Raw genomic sequence first — 9,700 nt, 5'->3', positions numbered from 1 at the left:
TATTCCAAGATGAGGATCAACAGTCCTTCTCATGGGAACAGATGATATCTAAAACACCATTGCAGAGATGGTAGTCTTCCCAGGTTTAATACACTACTCAGGCAAATTTACAGGTGAATATAAAGTATTTCTAACTGATCAACATAGTTGAAACACCACTCATTTCACCTGTGAGAAATAACCGCTAGCATTCCTTATGCTAATTAATGAACTCTCTAACAAAAAAATAACAGTGATGTATGAAACCTGGTATAGATTCCCCTGCAGGATAGATTCTTGATCAATTTCTTTTAAATACTACCAATCACCTCTGGAATGTTTTTCCGATCTGAATATTGAATTGTTGACCAAATGACTTTGGATTAAAAATAAAAATTAAAATAAACACTTGCAGTCCACTGTATAGGATCAGTATTTTAAAGAAAACTATGGACAATTAAAACTATCTCTTATACTGTCAGAAAGATTGGATACAATCATTTAATAAATATTACTGAGCTGTTCAAAATGAGCCAGGCACTATTCTTAGCTTTGAGAAGATAGAAATAAAGAACAAAAATTCCACCGTCATGGATATTTATATTGGCAATTAGTCCGTTGATATTTGTATTCTCAATAACTCTCTGTAGAATGAATAAATGATTGATACCTTTATTTTTGTTGCTATCATGTATATGTTGATGATATGAATAGTTTATTATACACCTACTATATATATAGTATGATGTGTGTATATATATATACATATATAAATATATATATAGCAAATATATACATTTATTATAACATAAGCATTGTTTCTAAACACTTTTATTAACTATTACATAGTATACCAAAGTCTGAAGGTGCAGCAATTTGCTTAACCATTCTCCCATCCTTGGCATAGGAACTATTTTTAATTTTTTATAATAAAACTACTATTGTGAAAAACACAATAGGTTAATTTATTTTTGTGAGACATCTTATGAAAACTTACATAGTAAAACTACTATAACTCTTTCCTTCCTTCTCTCAGCTATATTTAGATTGACATACTAAGAAGGGGGCAGCAGATGATGAGATGGTTACAAACATCACTGACTCAATGGACATGAATTTTAGCAAACTTCAGGAGATAGTGAAGAACAAAGAAGTCTGGCCTACTGCAGTCCATGGGGTTGCAAAGAGTTGGACATGGCTTAGTGACTGAACAACAATAACAACAATTTATGAGGGCCAAGAAGCAGCTCACAGTTCTGAAAATTTTGTCGTGTGTTCAATATTAGAGTGATACTGCAGATTTTACTTTGTAAAAGGATAGCTCTGGCAAAGTCATGATGAGGAGTCACATGCTTGCACACACCACACACATATATATATAGGCAGCTAAAGCTGCCTACCAAGCATTGCAATTTCTCCTAAGTGGTAGGAGATGCAACATGTGACAATTTGTTCTTTATTTCTGAGAGGCTATTCTGAAATGCCCCACATACATACACATATACAATATATGCATATATATATTAGAGAGAGATGCTAAGTATGGGATCCTCTCCCTTTTACTGTGCTTCCTTCTCCCTTTCTTCCTCCTCCTATTCATTTTCTTTTTTCTTCCTATTCATTTCTGTTTTTAAAGTAGGGTTTCCTTAGCAAAGACTCCTCGAAACCCACTATCTTTTCCCGCAGATGGTCCTCTTGTACCAAAGAAGCTCTGATTTGAGCACCTCCAGCAGCAGCCCCCCTGCCTGGATCTGCTGCAGACCCCTTTCCCATGCCATGTTTCACTCAGCCCTCGAAGCCTTTCTGTCACTTGGTAAATTAGTTAGGTTCATTTTCCAACCCTGGAATATACTGCTGAAATATACTGCAGAAGCTGAAACTGCCTACCAAGCATCACCCTCTCTTCTAGGTGGTGGGAGGTACAACATGTGACAATCTGTTCTTTATTTCTGAGAGGACACTCTTGCCTCAGACCACTAGAGTCCTATAATCTACACTGGTGAGGACAAGACCCTGAACCTTCATCAAAGGGAGGGTTTATTTTCTCCCTTTCTGGCCTTTATTTGCCAATTCTTGTTTCTCTAGTCCAATTAATATATCATTTGCTGTGATGGACCAACATGATGTTCTGCACTTCACTTCAATATTCCAGGTTTTTTATTCTATTATGACAGAAGAGAAAAGTTGACATAACCCTGGAACAAGAGCTTAAGTGAATATTCTAGTTTATCATGAGTGAAAACTATTTCTGACTCTCTTCCTGATACAATTGGAAAAGAATGAATTCACCAGATCAATGACTGCATTCTGTATACCTAGGGTCAGATATTCTGCTCTGGCAAGGATAATGCCTGGCACAGTTTACTCTCATCCTTCAGAATTTATCTGGTTTCATTAGAATATGATGGGGATCACTAATTCTGTATCCTTTAGTTTAAAGGCTGCAATTACTCTACCATTTCCTTTGGAGCTTAAAATTGTTGTGACTCTTTTGGCAGGGGATCGGGGAGCAGTTTTAAAGGCTTTGACCTGTCCTTTTCTCTTTTGATAATTCTTACTCCACAGACTGAGGAATCAATATGGAGGATCTTCCAACTGCTGAGTTTGTCTCTGACAACTATTCATTTAGGAAAGAGAAAATGGCCAGCGGTGGTTCTGTGGACCACTATGAGTAGGACCCAGGCCAAGAGTTCATTTATTATCTGACCTCAACCACTCTCACTACAACAGGGGAATTCTACATTACTACTTTGTAGGTCCTTCTGTGAAATCCTTCTGAGGATTCTGTAGGGAATCCTCATGATGTGTCTTTCAGTTAACGTTTCTCCGAGGAGCTTGACCTCTGTTTCATCATTAAGTGGTCTCTAAGTTTGAATATCGACTCACTTCTGAAAACTAGGCAAAGGATCATGATTGTTTTGTTGGTGAAACTCCCTTGCATCTGCTGACCAAGTATCTTTGATTTCTTTGCATACATTTCAAAATAGCTGTGTTGGTTGCAACCTTCCTTGCCCCTTAAGACACTATATTCCATTCATGATCTCCATAGTTCTGTTTATTGCTAAATAGAAAACTCCAAAAGGCTAGTTGAAAAAGGACACTGATTTATGAGAACTATGAAATGTCTGAGATTTTACCTTACTCACATGCCAACAAGCTGGCCGATCCCAAGTTCATGAAAGACTGTAGAAGGCTCAAGACTTCTGGGTCAGAGACATAGGACAGTTTATCACTCACAGCAATAGTAGTAGTGGCCAGAGTATCAGCATCTTTTGTGCTGGTTCCCTAGCCCCAAAGGGCCATGCAAGGGGGATGAGATGATATCTGAACATGCAGCTGGATGTGATACAGGAGAGGAGCTCTGACTTTGGGGAATCTGGATCTTTTATAATGGGCAATAAGATGCCTTTCCTTCAATATAGAGGAAGATGTTAACTCTATTAGACTGGGAAGTAAGCATGCCTGCCCTTTGTTCTGGAGGGAAACATTACCTCTATCTTTCAAAGGTGTTTACTATGCAAAAATCTTTGAAAAGATAATTGAATCAAAGGACAGTTTGTGCTTCACTTATCAAGATGTCAAGAAACATGAGAGACTCATGGAGAATTGTGTCCTCAAACTGATAATACGTATTGAAAAAGTGTATAATATTTGCTCAGGAAAGTATGTACAATCTCTTGAGGGATTACATTGCTGGCCCAGGGAAGTAAAACATCAAAGAAGAAATCAATTTATCTAGATGAGTAATTCAGCTATAATTACTTTGTTAGCTGAGATTTTAAACTTTTGAATTATGTGATAATGTTTTGTTGATTATGAAGAAGATTTTTTTCTTGACTTTACCTGAAATTATATTATAGTACTATATTCTACTGACTTTGAGAGCTGAAGGATTATAAGATATATTATTATTCCATTTACCACTGAGGGAAATAATGTCTAATAACTATACATTGTAAAACTATCATATGCTGTAAACTGCTTGATAATTTTAGAGACATTAAGTTAGGGAAAATATATGTCCTCAAATAAATGTGATGTATTGTCTGCTTTTCCAAACTAGAATAGACACAAAAGGAAGGAAGAGATTTTGTCTATGTTAATCATCAATATGTGCCAAGTGCCTAAAACAGGGTCGGGCACCTGGTAGATAATTCAGGAAATATTTGCTGAATTAATATAGGGAAAAACTGTAGGCTCTGCATCCCTTCTCCTTATGTCTCTCCCCGCCCCCTAACTCTGGTCTATAATAGTAATTCTCAACTCTACCTACCTAGAAAATTATCTAGGGAACTTTAAAAACATTCCAATGCCTGGGACCTATTCAGACTAATTAAATCAGAATTTCTTGAAGCAAGATACAGACACAGGCATGTAAAAGTTGTCTGACTGAGCTAACAGGGAAGCCCGAAAGTTGTCCGGGTGAATCTAATGCACGCTGAGACGCTCAGACCCACTGATCCACTCTACTCTACTAACAACATGTACACACGTGGCTGCCATGCATCTGCATTGCACCTTCTTCTCCATATGTAGAGATCTGGTCACTTGGGAACAAGAGAAAACCTTCTAAAGGAAATCACTGATACTCTGTCAGAGTAATAATCCAATATGTTTGTATAATATATCCTTATCACTGCTCTCATTTGATCCTCAGACAGGTGAGGAAGGTAGAGCAAATATGATCATTTCTAATATTAGAATCTGAATCTTGATGATTTACTCAAAAGAAAAGGAAGAATGTGCACATTTTTTCTTCTTTTCTGTTTTATGATTAAAAAAACAAACAGGAAAATTGTTCTAAATGATTTATATGTCTATATCCAAATAGCATTTCTTAATCAATGTGTTAGCACTTGCAAAATGCTAAGAGAAGATCTGATTACTACTGTGAGTCATCAATTCTTTCAACAAATACTCACTGAATATTGAGCTATTTGTTGGGTGTCTATTGCATTCCAGCTCTTATTCTAAGGCAGCTGAGCTTCTCCTGGAACTTTTACTCTGCTCAAGCAATCTGTGCCTTTCCCCAAGCTCCGCCTCTCACCACCTCACCACCTTCCCTTGTCTACCCTGTTTCAAACCCATGCTCTATGTATGGCAAACAACACAAGTATGTATATTCATATGATTCTATAATTTGAAAAACAGTAATTTTCTTTTGAACTACTGTGTCCTACTTCTTCATGCTTTAAATCATGATTCTCTTCTCTTTCTTTCCTCCTGTTAGTTTTTATTCAGTGAGCTTGGGGACCCTTGAAAACAGACTGAAACATGCAAAGAACAATATCCAACTAACCACTGGAGGATTAAAGTTTGAGAATGGGGTCAATTTTGGTTTTTGTCTTTCCAGAGAAAGCAAAGTCCTTGTATCTCTAATGTGTTAGAAACTATTTTTCCTCTAGGGGGAAGAGAGTCATTAAACTTTCATCATCATTTTATAAAATTGGGAACATTTGCTTGAATTATAAGAGGGATTCTTCCAGCAACAGGGAAATCTGCACTTAAATGATCTCATGCCCAGAAATGAATGGGACTTAACAATAAACCATCTTTCTGAATCAACTGTAAAAGACTCTTAGAATCAAAAGTCACCATGATGAAAATGTAGACAAAATAGGCAGACTGTTTTAATGATCTTTAGGGACAGACTTAATTTCCTCCTGAGGTATTATAACATTATTAAAAGTTAACGGGATATCAGCCATCCTTAGAAACCTTTAATCCCAAAGATTTGTATTACCCAATTAATGTCCTCATTAAAGAATTTAACATTATCCATAGACATTTAAATTGATATAGAAGTTATATTTTCCTCCTTTGGCTTTCATGTAGTTTCTTTTTAAATCTGAATGAGGATGGGAATGGAAAATTCATTATTTCTAAGTACACACTTAAAACCACTTCACAAACATGTTTTGTTTCATAAAATATTTCAGACAGTGGTCCACTTAGACCCTTAATGTGTTCCAACATAATTTTTGGAAATGCTATATATTATCTCCTTCCTAAACAAATATTTCTTATCACCCTAAATAGGGTCTAAGATGACATAGTTGGGTGAACATGTTTGCCTGGGACAGTATTGGAAAATTTAGTCCTGTCCTTTTCTTCAGACAACTCTAAAAATCACTTGCAGGAGGTAGGTGTAGGAGAAGGAAATGACACATTTAAGCAGGATGCAGCATGCATCCTATCTTTTTCGGCTTGAAGACATTGTTAAATCGTAACTACGGAATATCTGGTCCTTCATGATTCAGTGAGAGGCAGAACCAGGCTTATCACACAGGTTTCCCTAAACCTTAATAAACACACTGAGTGGATGACAGCTATAGCATCAGGTTTCACATGCCTTAATCACCTCCACTCACTTCCTCCCACTGCTTACAACTTATTTTCCCCTTAAATATTGCTGGTCAATGCATCAACAACAAAACATGCACTGCTCAATAGCCAGTGGTGGAGTTACACTCGTAAAAGATTTGTGGTCACTCAGATTTCATTTCAGTTCACCTACTTAGCCTTGGCCAAGTTGGGGGAAGAAAACATTAAATCAGGATAATGCAACTTCTCTAGTCTCGTACGTTTTTGTCTGTGGCAGTAGATGTCGCAGGATGTACAGTTGGTCTGAGAAATTGACACAACAGAAGATTCCTTTCTAGAGATAAGAACACATGACCAGAGTATGCTCAAATTAACCTGCCTATTTCACTTGAACCAGTGTTGTTGTTTTTTTTTAAGTGGAGTGAAAAAAAGAAAGTCTAGACTTTTATCATGACCATTGTCAGAAAACCTCACAGAATACAATAAATTCACATGATACTAAAAAAAAAAAAAAACAAAACAAAAAACAAAAAAAACCAATTCATCAAATATTTTAAGTTTTTTCATTTACTGACTTTTCTGATTTACTTTTAACAGCAAACTAAAGTCCAGAATGAATTATTATATTATTCAAGCAAAAACCACACATTACATTGAAATAGACAAACAATTATTACCAATAAGAAAATAAACTACTCTCACAAATAATTTGCTTACTACTACCAAGTTATTCAGGGTTCTTTGGAAATCATTTTTTTGGAGACTATCTAGGCCCCAAAAGACAAAAAAAAGGTCCCATATTATCCTTAAATATTTATATATACTAGGATTTCCCTGGTGGCTAAGTGGTAAAGAATCTGCCTGCCAATGCAGGGGACATGAGATCGATTCCTAGTCTGGGAAGATTCCACATGTTGCAGGGCAACTAAGCCCTTGTGCCACAACTTAGCCTGTTCTTCAGAGCCTGCGAGCTACAACTACTGAGCCTGTGTGCTGAAAATACTGAAGCCCCCATGCCCTAGAGCTCACGCTCTGCAACAAGAAAAGTCACTGCAATGAGAAGCCTGTTCACCACAGCTAGAGAAAGCCTTTGTGCAGCACTGAAGACCCAGCACAAATACGAAATAACAAATAAAAATTTTAAAAATATATTTATATGTACTAGCTTTTCTTGTAACAATAGCTAACACATATAAGACTTCCTGGGCCCATTCATGGTTCTAAACACTCTTCACGCATCTACTCATTTAATCCTCCTAATAATCTTGGGTGGCATATAACACATATTACTGCCTTTACAAAGCAGGAAACTGAGGCACAGAGAAATTTACTCACATGGCTAGTCAGTAGCAGCCTGTGATGTCCTCAACACACTGCCCTGCTCTCTTTATAATACAGTATATGTTTAGTCATTCAATTGTGTCTGACTCTTTTGTGACCCAATGGACTGCAGCCCGCCAAGCTCCTCTGTCCATGAGATTTCCCAGGCAAGAATACTAGAGTGGCCTGCCATTTCTTTTTCCAATAATATAATATATCTTTATTTTAAAAGCTTTTGAAGAAAAGTAGTATAACTGTTTTGCTTTCTTTTTGCCAATATCTCACGTCCTTCTTTGGGAGAAGGACATGGCGATCCACTCCAGCATTCTTGCCTAGAGAATCCCGTGGGCAGAGGAGCCTGGTGGGCTGCTGCCCATGGAGTCTCACAGAGTCAGACACAATTGAAGCGACTTAGCCTGCATGCATGCATTGGAGAAGGAAATGGCAACCCACTCCAGTGTTCTTGCCTGGAGAATCCCAGGGACAGAGGAGCCTGGTGGGCTGCCTTCTATGGGGTCGCACAGAATCAGTCATGACTAAAGCAACTTAGCAGCAGCAGCAGCATGTCCTTCTTTATATACTACAAGCAATCAAGAAGAGATACAATAAATATGTCAATCAATAGTAATCATGTTTCAGATAAATGAAAAAACCAATATTCCACAAAGACATGCTTTGAGCATAGTAAACATTTGTTGACTCTTTCTAATAAAGACTATGCCAATATTTCCTAAAAATAGTATTAAGTTACTTCCTAATTCTTTAGTTTGATAAAATTCAATAAAAACTAAACAACATCTTTCCCAAGTAAAATTGTTTAATTGCCACTTCAAGTATTTAATACAGGAGTACCAAAAATGTATTCCAAATCAGTGTTTTTAAACTTCTGATTTTTCCTTTACAATAGCTAAAACCTTGTACTGGGCTGAATAATTGAATCGTATCCTTCCCCCACCAAATTCATGTTTACCTAGACTCTCAGAATATGATCTTATTTGGTCATTTGCAAATAGTCTTTGCAGATGTAAATAGATAAGATGAAGTCATACTATATTAATAGATTAGATTTGTCCCGATAAGAAGGAGGCAGAGAGAATACAGGAAAAACAGCATGTCATGACAGAGGTAGATGATATACCGATGCATCTATAAGCTAAGGAAGGCCAAGGATTGCCAGAGGGAGAAGCCAGGAGGGAAGAACAGAACAGATTCTCCCTTAGATCCTAAAGAGGGAACCAACCTTGCAGACACCTTGATTTCCAACTTTTAGCCTCCAAAACTGTGAGAGAATAAATTTCTGTTGTTTTAAGCCACTCAGTTTGTGGTAATTGGTTATGACAGCCCTAAGTAACTAATGTAGACACTGCTGATACTGCTGCTGCTGCTAAGTCGCTTCAGTCATGTCCGACTCTGTGCAACCCCATAGACGGCAGCCCACCAGGCTCCCCCATCCCTGGGATTCTCCAGGCAAGAACAGTGAAGTGGGTTGCCATTTCCTTCTCCAATGCATGAAAGTGAAAAGTGAAAGTGAAGTCGCTCAGTCGTGTCCGACTCTTTATGACCCCATGGACTGCAACCTAGAGGCTCCTCCGTCCATGGGATTTTCCAGGCGAGAGTACTGGAGTGGGGTGCCATTGCCTTCTCCATGTAGACACTACATTACATTTTAGTATTTGCTCATGACTGGATAGAAATTTGTTGTTTCCTCAATTGTTGAGACATGAGCAAGAAAAACTATTTCATAAATGTCACTATTTTAATTTCTGTTATAAACACACATGGTCTTTATTTATCTTAAATGATCACTTTTCAAAGTGAAAGTGATGTTATAAACATACATGGTCTTTATCTAAAATGATCACTTTTCAAAGCAGTATTTAAATATCTTATTTAAGTTTGTGAATAAGTTTAATTTCTACCAGTTAATTATTTGTTGCTATGCAGTGATTTGATCAAGTACTATATTTTCACTATTAATACTAACAATAGATCGCTTCATTCCTGCCTAACAGAAAAAGTTTTGGACTTCTCATACTGTACAATTCATTCAATAGAACCTACAGTCAAAAGCCAGTCA

This window comes from Muntiacus reevesi, chromosome 8 (assembly GCF_963930625.1).
Source record: "Muntiacus reevesi chromosome 8, mMunRee1.1, whole genome shotgun sequence".
Taxonomy (NCBI): domain Eukaryota; kingdom Metazoa; phylum Chordata; class Mammalia; order Artiodactyla; family Cervidae; genus Muntiacus; species Muntiacus reevesi.
This window is presented reverse-complemented; position numbering follows the sequence as displayed.